This window comes from Neopsephotus bourkii, unplaced genomic scaffold, assembly GCF_033783945.1.
Source record: "Neopsephotus bourkii isolate Nb327-2 ecotype Australia unplaced genomic scaffold, CSIRO-AGI_Nbou_v1 NB_1574, whole genome shotgun sequence".
Classification (NCBI taxonomy): Eukaryota; Metazoa; Chordata; class Aves; order Psittaciformes; family Psittacidae; genus Neopsephotus; species Neopsephotus bourkii.
The window spans coordinates 648949-662666 of record NW_026902050.1 but is presented as its reverse complement, the minus strand read 5'-3'; the positions used below and the strand labels follow the sequence as shown (position 1 = coordinate 662666).

Below are 13718 nucleotides of genomic sequence, written 5' to 3'. Positions count from 1 at the left end.
CCAACAGCTATAGTCCTGTTTTCCTGCCACTTCCTTAATATATGTGGAGAGGTCTGATGTAAACAATGGAGCCAAACCTCTGACAAATAAATTACAAGGGCCACTAATGACTGCAAATCCATGTATGACCTTTAGAGAATTCATGCAGCTGTCTTCATCCTCTGATGTGGTTTGTGCTGAGAAGAACAATTTCAAAATGACTATGTATATCAAAATAATAGAGTTGATTTCTTTCTGTTTATACATCTTTACCGATTTCAGAACTGCTCAGGGCAGAATTTGGCTTTAAAACTGTAGGCCAAAGATCTTTAACGTTCCTGCATTTTAAAGTGTGTATTAGTGATATCTAAGATAATTTACAAATGGTCCAGGAGTTTTCAGCTATAAATTTTTATCCAGACATTTATATCTTTTCCAGCACAAAAACAATTGTATGAAAAATAGTCAATAAGCTGCAACACTAAGGTCAACAGTTTTAGTATTAAAATCAGTTTACAGTATGTTTGCTTGACGTGCACATAAATTCAAAGAGGCAAGAAGTATAAACAGAATAGCTGATTTCTTGGATGCACTCCAATATAATTATAGCTATTCACCCTTGTGACTATTTGTGTGTGTAGCTTAAAGGTATTTTCCTGCCCTAAGGTACCGTAGCAGTATTTTTATACATCTTTGTATCTGATTGAAATGCAAAACTCAGTAAACCTGGAAAGGACGCTAACAAGCTTAAAGAAATGTATGAGTAAAATTAACCCACAGACTGAATATGCATTTTGACATTTGTTAGCAGCACCACCCAATTCCTGGTATGGGTACTTCTCATTCTCTTCAGTTTTGAAACTGAGATATCCCTTATGGATTTGTCACCAAAATAGTGTATTTCTAATAGGCAATTATATAAAAAAAAAAACATCATCAATCACATTTATTGCAAACATCTCATAAAACAGTAAAACATTTATGTGGCTATGGAAGGCAACATTTATGTTGCCATGTAATGTACTATGATTTGCATATAAAGAACAGCAGGCAGCAAACAAGTATTTTTCCCTTTCTTATTCCATTTATACAAATGCCTTTGATGCAATGCATCTATTTAATTTACATCAAAATGTTATAGCTAGAGCACCTGAGTGATATTAACTGTCATTAAGTCTCAGAAGCACACCATGTGAGGGTAACGGGTAATGCTGCTTCCTTCAGGTAGGGTCCATCAGGCATGTCGCACCTTGTCACAACCTATCTGTCACCCAGGAGGCAGGGTTCGCCTCAAGCTGATGTGCACCTGTCACAGATACATAGATATTATTATTTCTTTTTAAATTTACCTTCTTTCCCCATTCCCTCTTCCCCCAGTATATATATTTTTTTTCACCAGTATCATTCATGTCAGCCTTTTGCTTTCATAGTTAATTCCAGAGATACTGAGACTTTATATTGTTTCCATGTGAATAAGAATGAAATGCAGTTGCTTGGAAAGAAACAGCTTTTCTGGGGGGTGGCATGGCAACTGACTATCGATACCAACATCTGCTAATCTTCTCCATAATCATCTGTACCTTGTGCTCAGCAAACAGAAATAATTTTCTCAAAACTTTTTTTTAATAGCTCAGACTGCACCTACTATGGGGCTGTATGATATAAAATGACTAATAAAATGTGAGGTTATTTGTGTGTCAGAGTTGGTAACAACTGTCTTTATCTGAGTTTTTCCACAAGCCTAAAGGTAAAATGAAGCAGGCAGCATTGCAGAGAGAAATGAATGACAGCACACTGTACAAATCTGTGGGATTTTTTGACATTTGACTTTCAACCCTCATTTTAAAAAAAATGTGCCTTCTATTTACTTGTCAGAACTGGGTTTAATTCTTCTGTGCTGCAAGGAATTCACCATGTTAAGATATTGATATAACAAATTGCCAAATGTTTTAGAGATTGATTCTTGCTGACCAAAATGGGCTTTCAGATTAGGAGTCTTTTCTTCTGGGAAACACCTGCTGAGATAGAAGTCTGACAGCTTCACAAAAGAAATACAGGGTTTGTTTAGTCTGTTCCTATCTCGCAATCTGCAGATGCTATCAAAAATTGCATTTTTTAAAAATGAAAATTACCTAAGGATTTGCAAAGGACCTTGGTTAAAATGGACTGAGTGGCCACTGTCAGGTGAGTATTAACAGAATGATTGGTTGTTACTTCTGTCAGTCTTTCTGCAAAATTATGACAGGCCACACAGCAGGGAGCAAATGATCATTAATACTTCATCCCCTGGGACACAATAAACTGCCATTCACTTGCATACAAATAAAATATATAAAGCTTGTCAGACAAGGTGATAGAAAAAGGTGCTTTTTCAGAACAATTTTATACTACAGTGGGATGTGATCAGTTAAGGCGTGTTTTTGTATTGTGTGGTACACGACCTTGGCAGTAGTGTCTTTGAATTCATTCTGGTTTAAGAATATCTTTTAGTGCTTTTCTTGATGTTTATTTTATTTCATTAGAAGAACGTAAGAATTTAAACACTGTTCTCAGCTATACAGTGGAAAGTTAACAACAGCTTTTGCAGGAAAACACTCCCCTCAAGTCAGTGCTGTTTATGCCATCTAACCTAATCTAACCTAACACCAAAATAATCCAGACTCTATGTGTGTGCCAGTGCTCTAGTGCAGAGGAACCGAAAGTCTAATGCAGAGATGCCCATTGGAACAAAGATTCCCAAGATAGAAATAGGTGTTCTAAACTTGAATAAGCTGTTCCCACAAGAAAAAGTGATATGTTGTATTATACTTTTAGTAAGGTCAGAAAGAGGCTAGAGTTAAAGGTATTTGCTTAGCCACTGCTTCTGGGAAAGCTTTTCTGTTCTGGGAAGTCAACTGAGAAAAAGATAAGTACTGATTTATGAGGAAATTGTTCATGTTCTGCCTATAGGGTGTTTTGGTTTTGACACATCTATCAGTGAATTTTTAGGTGGTTACTGAACTGGAAGTTTTGTGGAGGCAAGGCACATAGAGTTGCATAATCGGTCAGTGTGGAGCCTGATAATCTCACTGTGTTGGAAATTAATTTCTTTGACACTCACTAGAAAAACAAGGTTTCTGACATGCTGTTCATGCTTTAACCTTCTTTCCTCCTTTAATATTTCCCATGGAGATTTATGTGATGCTCTGTATATTGCTTTGTACAAGCATTTGTTTCATTATAAAATCATAGAATGGTTTGGATTGGAAGGGATCTTAAAGATCCTCCAGTTCCAACCCCCATCCCCCCTTCAATGGACACCTTCCACTAGACCAGGCTGCTCAAAGCCCCATCCAACGTAGGCTTAAACACTTCCATGAATAGCGCAGCCACAGTTTCTCTGGGCAACCTTTTCCAAGGTATCAGCACCCTCACAGTGAAGAACTTCTTCCTAGTATAATTTAAAACTCCCCTCTGTCAGTTTAAATTCATTTCCCCTTGCCCTATCACTACATGTGCTTGCAAAAAGTCCCTCCCAGGTTTTCTGTAGGCCCCCTTTTGGTACTGGAAGGCCACTCTAAGGTCTCCTCAGAGCCTTCTCTTCTCCAGGCTGAACATCCTCAACTCTTAGCTTGTCTCCGTAGGAGAGGTGCTCTAGCCCTCTGGTCATCCTTGTGACCTCTCCTGGATACACTCCAACAGGTCCATGTTCTTATGTTGGGGGTCCCAGAGCTGAACACAGTACTTCAGGTGGGATGTCATGGGATTGGTTGTTTGAAATATTTCAATTTTATTAAAACTACATTTTAAAGAAAGCAAAAGTTGTTTCATCAAATATTTTAACAGTTCTCTGGAACTACAGAAGCTTGGATTGTACCAATGGATCTTGTCCACAGAACTTGGAAGTCATACTTCATTACTTATTTGGACATTGCCAAAATTGATTCTGAATTAATACTTTCACACTTAGATTCTGTCAGTATTTTTCTTTATCCTGGCCTTGGTGGCAAAAATAAGGACTACTAATGAATGCTCTCTCTTGACTGTGTTAGAGGAAGTAAGTACTGGAAATTTCACATGAAGGCTTGGTAGGTCTGCCTGTGTACTCTTGGTTTTCTGCTGCTTCTGTGTCCCAGTGTCACTGTCGGTATTGTAATGTCACCTACTTCAAAGATGAATATATGTCAAACCACCTATGAATGACAGTAACCAAGAATTAAGCATATAGTTCTGATGAGGAATCTGCCAACCTTGAGTAGGAAGAAAAAGTTAAATGTTAGTGAATCTACAGCACCAGTATTCACATGTGTGATTGGTCAGAGAAGAAAAGACTAACAGAAAATACCTCTTTTATCACTCCTGCAACTTATACTTTCTGTTCTTGTGTGCACTGAATTATATAACTACTACACTGTGAGAATAGGGCTCCAAAATTAATCAGCGCTCTAGAAAAACAGGAGACTGATGCAATGTGATTTTTCCCTTTCATGCACAACTTCATTTAAGCAGTTGTGGTTTATTGTTTTTCTGTCATTAGAGAAATGGAAAAACATCTGCTGATCTCCAGCCTAAACAGAAACTAAATAACACTTTTAATAAATAAGTTCTCTTTCTGCAAAAGATTATATAAAGATGGACATTTTAATATATTTTCCAGATAGACCTTTCTTATGAAAATCTATCTGAAAGGGAAGACTCCATAAGGTAAACCTGAGACTGAAAGCAGACTGGATAATGACTGCCTTGAATTCTGTGAGAAATACCGTGCAAGTGTGTTTTGCATTGCTCAGGGATTGTGAAGTTCAGTGATGAAATCAAGTTGGGGTGGTTTTTGGGTTTTTTTTCCATAGTAATTTCAGTTCAGCTTCCTTAAATCCTACCCCTTCTGCTTTGTGCATGCAGATGCATGAAAGTTAGGACTGATTAGATGGCACTGGCATTGCGAAATCCCAAGAAAAATACTACTGTTAATGAGAATTGTGTGTATAACCCCCTGCTTGACAACACAATGACAATTCACTCCTATGATTCTTTCAAAACTTGCAAAACAAAAATAAACCTCATCACTCAATAATAACTGCTCAAAATGACTTTTGTTTTTATTATTATTAACTTTTAAATGCAATAGTCTGTCTAAATCCTCAGCAAGATTAAATCCACCTCTTTCCAGTGAGTTCAGTGCAGCTAAACTTATTTATAGTGGTTGGGGAAATTAGCCTGTTGCTAATCAAATGGCAAATTATGCAAAAGTTTTGGCAAATCTGTTTGGAATATGGATGCAAATGAATATGGGGGTTTCAAATGTTAGAACACAGCATTGGTTAAAAAAAACTGAGCAGCTTAAACCACTGTTTGAAAATACCTAAACTACCACTGCATATGTTCCAGTAATTTGCTCAGCCATGCAGTATGTTGTATTCATTGAATGAAGAAAACTTCTCGTGAGAATGTTTAAAATGTCACTAAGGTTCATTCTGGATCAGGGTGCAGGTGGCTCTACAAAGGCTTTGCTGAGGGGATGTGTTTATACAGTTGCTGCTGACGGATGGTATTGATTGGCTAGGCAACTCATAAAACAAGCGACCTCACTTTCATCTTTGTGGTTTCTGTTCTCTCAGTAGATACAAAAGTGTTTTTAATTATTCACATCATCCATTTTAATATTTATTTTACTTTTATCCACCCACTCTCTTATAACCAAGTAATATTCTCATTTTCTGATTATTATACAAAACTTGCAAAGGGGGCAAGAGTGGGCAGAGAGAAGAATTTTTAAGAATACTGGTAAGTTTAGCAGGTCAAAATGTGCTGTAGTCTCTACCCTTAATGTGGCACTTGGATTTTTAGGCAAAAGGTGTACCAGAAATAATAAGTGGGAAAATGAGTTTTAAAGTGAAAATCCTTAAACGGCTCTTCTAATGGTACTGATAGTAAAGAATCCTAGCTAAGCTTCTGGTCGCAGTATGACAGTGCTGGTGTAAGACATGCTCTGCACAGCATTCGTTTCCTAAATCAGTCCTTGAATCCCTTGAAATACCTCCTGCATAGGCACAGATACCTGCTCTCTTCAAAACTACAGAATTACAGGCTTCACTCCTTTCCCCTAGATAATATATTTTTCTCCCATTACAGAGAGACACTCCCATGACAGAGTTTTTCAGCTTTCATGTAACTTGTGAGTTGTGGTAAGAAATGCTTCTGGGTTTTGGAGTTTACTCATCCTTGGAACAAGAGGATGTGATCCATACCATAATGGGAGTTTCAATGCTTTTAATTATAGTTGTCTATTCTTTCATGTATTAATGGCTGCTAAGGAGAAAGAGATGTAGTACAGGCATGCTTAAATCAGAAGACAAAACCCTTTACTTTCCTTGCTTGCATGCATTTTTAGGGGGGGGCAAAAAAAAGAAAAAAGAAAAACTGAATATGTTCTTTAATGTTTGTGGAGAAGTTGACCAAGCTAGGAAAAAATATTCTTGATTTAGGGAACAGAATACTTCATTGGCTGATTTACAGTTGTCAGCTTTAGTTAACATGTGCTGTAGGTTGTAGATGCATGTCATCATCATGACCTATATGTTCTACTCATCATTTTCACAGACAAACTTATCAATGAGCAGTGCACAGGAATGATGGCTACAGCTGCTTGCTAATTCTGTGCCACAACAGACTTGAGTCAGGCTTTCTGATGAAAGAGCCTTTGAAATTATCTAAGGTTTTCATACTCTGTACATGTACGCTTCCCTAGAATTGCTGTGCTAAAAAAAAATTCTCCTTGGAGCTGAGCTACAACACAGTTGTATTTTCTAAATGCCTACATATATTAAGAATTTATAGAAATTACAAAAGCTGCAAAATTTTTGCTACTGGTTGGCTGGATAAAAAAGGTGAACCTGTGAGACAAAGAAACACAAACTATGATAGAGCAGAAGAGTTTCTAGGTGGCCTGGTTGGCAACCAAGGAAAAGCAGCAGATAGAGAGAGCATTGCTTCTGTCTGTGAAATGGCCTTAGAGAGCTCTAAAGATGTCTCTAGCAACATCAGCCTCATATATGTTACATAAAATGTACAAGTGTGTTCTGGTTCAAAAATAATATGTTGTATATATGGCATAGCAAGTAAAATGAGAAGGGAGTATAGATGGGAGAGTTCCTTAGTCAAATATTGGAAAGGATTGTTCTGACAAAGCTGGAGGGAAGAGTAACTTTTCTGTAGTTTTTTATCTTTTTTTTTTTTTTTAATCCTTTTTGAGATGTTCCCTTTTCCCTCAAGCTGATTTTAACTCCAAACCAGCTGTGATTATTTTCTTTTTAAATCAAGTTGAGACTTAAGGGGAAGAGGGGCTAGGGAAACAAGAACCAAAAGCTGCAAGGTGGGATCCTTTCTGCATGCAGTCTGCTTGCAGAGCATGGTTCCAGAGAGAGTACGGCTGAATGGTAGGAAAAGCTGCCTCACCCTCTCCATGACAAATATATATAAAAAAAAAAAAGAAAAGAAAGGGTGGGTGGGGGAGCAAAGAACAGCTTTCCAAAGCCTTATTTTATGCTTTCTTAATATTTAGCAGTATAATCTTTAATACAGCACCAGGTTAGTGTATGTGTATATTCTTTTTATGCTTGTCCTGTTTTATCTGTCACTTCAGCCTTTCTCTCAGAAGTAATAATTTGTGTGTGGAAGAAAAAAGTTTCGCTGATTGCAGAGAATGAATATTCCTCTTTCCCAGAAAATAAACTAGGAACCCCATGTAAATGAGGCATACGGTTTATAATGAATTGGGCTGATCGCGATGATGTGTTCAAGTATATCTCCCAAAGTTCATTAGCTTAATGTAATATACTGTGGCAAGAATAATACCTATGATTACTCCAATTAAAATTATAGTTTTCTGCTTTTCTGTGGTGCAAGTTAGTACTGTGAGAACATGAAACGCACCTCATAAATGCCACCCAGCTGCAAAAGCGACAAAGTGAGTCTGACAGCTTTTTCCTAATGGCATAGAGAATAATAGGCATGGCTGCAACTGGCTTTTGTTATTTCTGGAGGCTCTGGCAGCTCACCAAGCATGGTAAGACCAAGGCAATAAGTCTATGATAGCATTGCTCAACAAGTGATTAGAATACTCTATGGGAAACATGAAAACATACTCTTAAATGGAAATAAAAATAAAGCAAATACCATTCCAAGTATATGGTAGGTGGATAGCATTAGGAGAAGGCTGTAAGCAAGTGAGGATAGCACACCCCTGCTCAAAAGAAGTACAGGATTAAAGCTTTGCTCTGTTTTCAGCTTACTGCTTATTAATGAAGAGTGGATGGTAACTGAAGGGATGAAGAGACTGTATTGTGAGGCACCACAGAGCACTGCATGTGTGATGTTCCTTCTGAAGCCATAATAACCATTTGATTTCTGACCCTGAGGTGAATTTTGTATACTCATATGCATGAAGGAGGTGAAAGGATATGCACTGAGATATGCCCTTCTTTCCAAACTGTGTTTTTAGAAGTGACATAATTGAGGTATAAATAAAATAACAAAGAAGGCTTTTATAGATACATATTATTATTTCAAACTACCAACAGTTGTCTTCACATTTGCTGGTATTTTAAAGTCCTGAGTTTTAAATGGCACAGCTCTCCTTTCCCACCTCCTGTAAAATGAAGTCAGTAGAGAATACGTCTCAAGGGAAATGTCCAGAAATCAGGTCTGTAATAAACAGTCCTAGGAACTTGAGTTCCTTGCTCGTCTCCTGTTTGTCCTGTGACATCTCCGACAATAAAGAATACATCCCTAAAATTGGCACTTAGCAATAGGCGAGTCCATATCCTTTCCCCAAAATTAAAATGGGAACCTAGCGCATGGTAGTTGCTTAAAGTGTCTGCCATTATGTGGGATGCCAAGAGTCCACCCCCTGTCGTTTTCCATTCAGATGGATGGGAAACCTATGGATAAATTACCACCTACAGTGCGTGATAGCGGACATTGTAAGCAGCTGTCACTGTAGCTCTGTAATTATGCAAGTATTCTTCTAATATTATACAATTAGAGGGCCCCATCTCCCTTTCTTTCTCTTGATAATGTTTTTGTAAGTGTCAAGAACACTGAACTTTCTCCTTGTTCAATCACTTATGTCTCTGTGCAATCCAACCAACACTTTCCTGATGCTCCTGGAGCTGTCACTCTACCTATACCAGAGGTTGACTTCTGCTGCTTTTTCAGGACTGTATTAGTTCTTTGTATTATAAGATAGGAAAACCCGTGAGGATAATTGTCAGTAAGCAGTCACACCTTACCTTCACTAGAGGTATCAGGCAGTGGTGGCTGTTAGAAAGATGCAGCTGGCTTTATTTTCTTCAGCAAATCTTCCTGCAAGCATTTGGTGGCTGGAGTGTGATTTGAGTGATAGACCAAGAAGTATCAGTGCATCCTTTCTGCATTCAAGGGATCTTTGTACTAAAAGGAGTGGGAGAGTAACTGTATGTTATGAAGCAAAACCAACTTTTTAAAAATTAAGGTACAGTTCTCTTAATAGCCATCTTAGTAGTTTGTTCCTTTAAGTTGTTCAAACCCCCCATATTTTCCTACAAAATGTTTCTACCTTTCTCAGTATACTCGCCTTTTCCTCTCCTCAGGATGCCAGTCTATAATTAGCAGTGTGTTTATGAATACTAAAAGCTTGGATTTTCGTAAAGATTCTTAATAGAATTGGTTGATGCTTCTTTTTTTTTTTCTTGCAGAACCCAAGCCTCAGTTGACATTTTACAATCTAGTCCTTCTGATTTTGTCCATTTCTCCTGTAGCTTGTTTCTGCAAGTCTTTATTTGAACAAGAAACTGTGGTGATGTCTTGATGCCATACAGGGTGTAAAATCTCAGGGGGTGGCGTTCATTCTGGGTTGATCAAAATATGCGTTGTTAAAGCAATCTAAAAAATCTGCCCATTTTAGTTTTTTCTATATTTCTTAACCTAAGGAAAGTAAATTGCATAGGATAAAGATCTGTTTTTGATTAATCTTTTCCTGTTAGACTGAAGTTTAAAATCAGCTTAGATTCAACACTAAGGTTGCTAATAAGTACTTTCTTTTTTTTTTCTAAATTTGGGCTAAGTCACAGTGAATTTTATGTTTGAAAGGCTTCATTCTTGCTGCCTTAAAGATAATTCCTATAAACAAAAATTGTGAGCCAATTTTGAAATTGCCTTTAATTCTGCTGTTTACAAGATCCTCAAACCTTCTTTCTGCAGAAAGCATGCAAAGATTATTAAATTGCGCTTCAGAAGCAGCTGTAATGATTAGCACATTAACCCTCCCTCCCGGCACCCGGCTGTGTGAGCTGTACCGGTAAACTGGAGTGCACACTCAGAAAGGGTTATGGAAACCACCATTTTACAGACCTGTGCTTATGTTGGCAGTTACGCAGCCATGTGAGAGGTGAACAGTGTTAGTGATGTTTTAAATCACTGCAGTTGTAGAAACAAACGGGTGCCTCTGCCCAAAGGCTCCCAAGTGGTGGCACCCAGGGCAAAACAACCCAGCCATCCCCTGGGATTTTGCTGGCTGTGTGGTGGGTATTTACACAAAACATCGCAGGGGACCAGGAAACTGGCTGAGACCTGGTGACAAAGCCAAAGTCATTTGACTGGATATTGCAGATTACAGGTTCTCCTGTGTGTGCCTGGTGTACTTTGTAAAGGCACAGGTGGACCAGAGCTGGACCAGAGCCATCCTGCCCTCTCCCATTACCGCTGCGGCTGCATTTCAAGTCAAGTGTGAGCGGATACCCTCATGCTGTGCAGAGCCTAGGACTCTGAAGTTATATTGCTTTTCTTATCTCTTCCCAAAGGTTAGTTCCTTCCTTTCTTTGTACATTCACTCAACAAGAAATTTTTGGCACTTTACAGATTAATCTGAGATTTAAAAGTACGAAAATGGTTCTAAGTTAAGTTGCAGATGATAAAAAAGGGTGCATATCCCACACTTTGGATGTCCTGAAAAAGACTTTTGAAACAGCAGAATATGTAGAATATGTAGTTTTCTACATTTATTTCTTTAGTTGGTGTAAATACATAGTTTTTGAGAGCTTGATGAATATGACAATAACAGAAAATCATTCTAAGGTGATACATTAGAAGAACAAACCATGGTAACATAATGCCCCCTATGGTTTGTAAGGGAGTATGTACAATAACACTGAGGAATGCTTCCATACATACTTCCTCTTAGTAGAATTAGAATTATCTGTTATTCTTCTCTGCTACTAAGGAAAAATATCCAGCTGGATTTTCTAATAGAGAGGTCAGATGCTGCTAGTTTAAATGCTCTAAATCTCCTCCCTCTTTTGGGGGATTCAAAACAACTGGGATCAAAATTGTTTTTGAGTAATGTAATTGCAGAACTAGTGGCAGCTGAGTTAATACATTCACAAACCAGACAGTTTAATATAGGAAGTTATCACTTAAGGAAAGGCAAGCAGCCTGCCTCAGAGGAACGAGGGAGCTGTGTAGTTGAATAAATGGCCACTTGATGACATTTTACCACACATAAGTAAAACCCACAGAATTTGACAGTAGAAACTATAAACCTGGAAACATGCACATTTCCTCAGGACCCACTTAAAAGAGCTCCAGACATTCATAAAACATTGTTTTCCAATAATGTATGCAAATAAAACTTTAATTTGCCATATCTTGCATATATCACAATTGTTATGTTCATTTAGGAATTCCCTTGTTTATAGAATCTGATTTAGCAAGTTAGTGCTTCCTTCTGTAAGCTAACCCTTTCAAGAAGAAATGGACATGACATATTAATAGATTTGCAGAGTGGTAAGTCACCTCAGCAGTAAGTTATAGAGAAGATAATGCATTAATAATGATACAATATTTTTCTGGTAAATTAGCTTTCTTCCTATTCGGAGTGTTTTATCCTGCTCCTCCACATCCAGTTTAAAGGCATGTCTTCCCCCTTGGACTCTCAGTTCCTTTACGCTCTCATGGTGCCAATGAAGGCAGAAGCGCTACTGTACACAGGAGAGGGAGCAAACCTGGTGCTTACCAAGTGCTGTGACCCAAAAGCACTGACAAGCTGGACCGCCCTGCTCTGAACTTGCTTAGGATTTGGTTGCTTGGTACAGTGTGGTGAAGTAATCTAAGACCTAAAATGGATGAAATTAATCATTTCCGTCTTTGAGCCATGGATTACTTGGTTCTCTTTCAGTTTCTGTGGAGCCTACAAATTCACTTTTAAACCTTCTTGGTGAAAGAAAGCTGCTGATTCTTATACAGGTGTGAACTGGCAGCAATCAAGGCAGACCAACATGTGCCTAGGCCTGCACATGTAAAGTAAGAAAAAAGTATATATTGGCTGTTGCAGATCACTAAGGAGCCAAAAAGCAAATGTGTATAAGTTGGCTAGTCAAGCAAGTTGTCTATGTATAATGCGATGGAGGAGATGTCTCTCAGGCCCAGCATTTTAGGATTGTCTTGTATTATTTTGCCTTTCAAGACTTCATAATCTTGATTATGCATTTCTTCTGTTTCAGTAAGTACTGAAAAGTTTATGGTTTTCCTATATTTATGTCTTTGCAACCTGGGTACTGGGTAGAAGGGGAAAATACAGGGACAAAGTGGAAGTGACTCACTGGGAATAACTGTTGCATGTTGTCAGAATGTAATGAAAATTATTTTGGTCTTCAGCTTTTAAGCTGGAATTGTGCTAGTAAAGTATAGGCAGAATGATTTAGCAGTAACTATACTTAGAACTCTGAAAAAAATCCAACTTTTTATTTCACTGACAGTTTATGATAGCAATCCTCTCACTACCTCTCAGAGCAAGCATGTGTCTGGAGTGGGGAGTGCCTTTACTTCCTCGCTCCTTCTGCAAGTCATTTGTTAGACTGGGACTGAAGACACAATTCACTGCTAAATTTGCCACAGCTAAGGTTAAACAAATAGTTATTTGTTATTGCAGCTACTGGTCCATGGGCATATATACAGTTAATATTTAAAATCCATGAAAAGACATATTCACAAGATTTGTGAAAAATGAGGCAGTTTTCCTTCCCATAATGGCAGGGATCTCAAATGACTTGTGTTGTCAATGGGAGCACAAGAGGTTATATAGTTTTCCATAATCTATAAAGCTTCTTCAAAATCATGTCATTAGCTTTCCTGTGGTAGTGCACAGCAGAGCTAATAATGCAATTATGGTTCATGTAGTTAAACTATGCTATTGATATTTTTTTTTTCCCAGGAGGGCTTCATTTCTAGCAATTCTAATCATCTTCATTGTACAGCTGTATGGATTCTACGTTTCACTATGAGGGAAATAAAATTGCAAATAAATACCATCTTTCCTAATGTCTCTGTAAATGCCAGATTTAGTAACCATTAACCAAATGTTGGAGTCTATAAAATGTATAATTCTTTGTATAAAAAAAAAATACAGAAGAGGCCACATTCACATACTAGTCACCAGAATAAACTATTATGCCAGAGTAAATGAGAGCAGAATTTCATGCAATATTTGATTATTCTTATTTCTTGCTGCTATAATTCATTAAATCTTCTGCATTTGGTATACTAACTCTTCCTCTATCTACTGCATTTAAATTGTAAGTATTAGAGTAAATTAGTATACTTACCACTTGAAAATGGTGTGTGTGTTTAGCAGGGGGGAATCTTCTTTAACTTTCTGTTCTTTTGAACAAATCTGGAACCTGGAGTACTGTACTTTTACCTGATATGCAATAAGTTTGAGAACTGGC

At 37.7% G+C, this 13718-nt stretch overlaps 1 long non-coding RNA gene across 1 annotated transcript; it reads right to left on the bottom strand.

Moving 5' to 3' along the window:
• Positions 1-910: 910 nt before the first annotated feature.
• LOC133222070 (uncharacterized) lies at positions 911-9418 on the bottom strand. The gene is made up of 2 exons (XR_009728182.1): positions 9249-9418; positions 911-1285 (listed from the first exon to the last, which is right to left on the bottom strand). It is a non-coding gene; the product is annotated as an uncharacterized LOC133222070 (long non-coding RNA).
• Positions 9419-13718: the final 4300 nt, after the last annotated feature.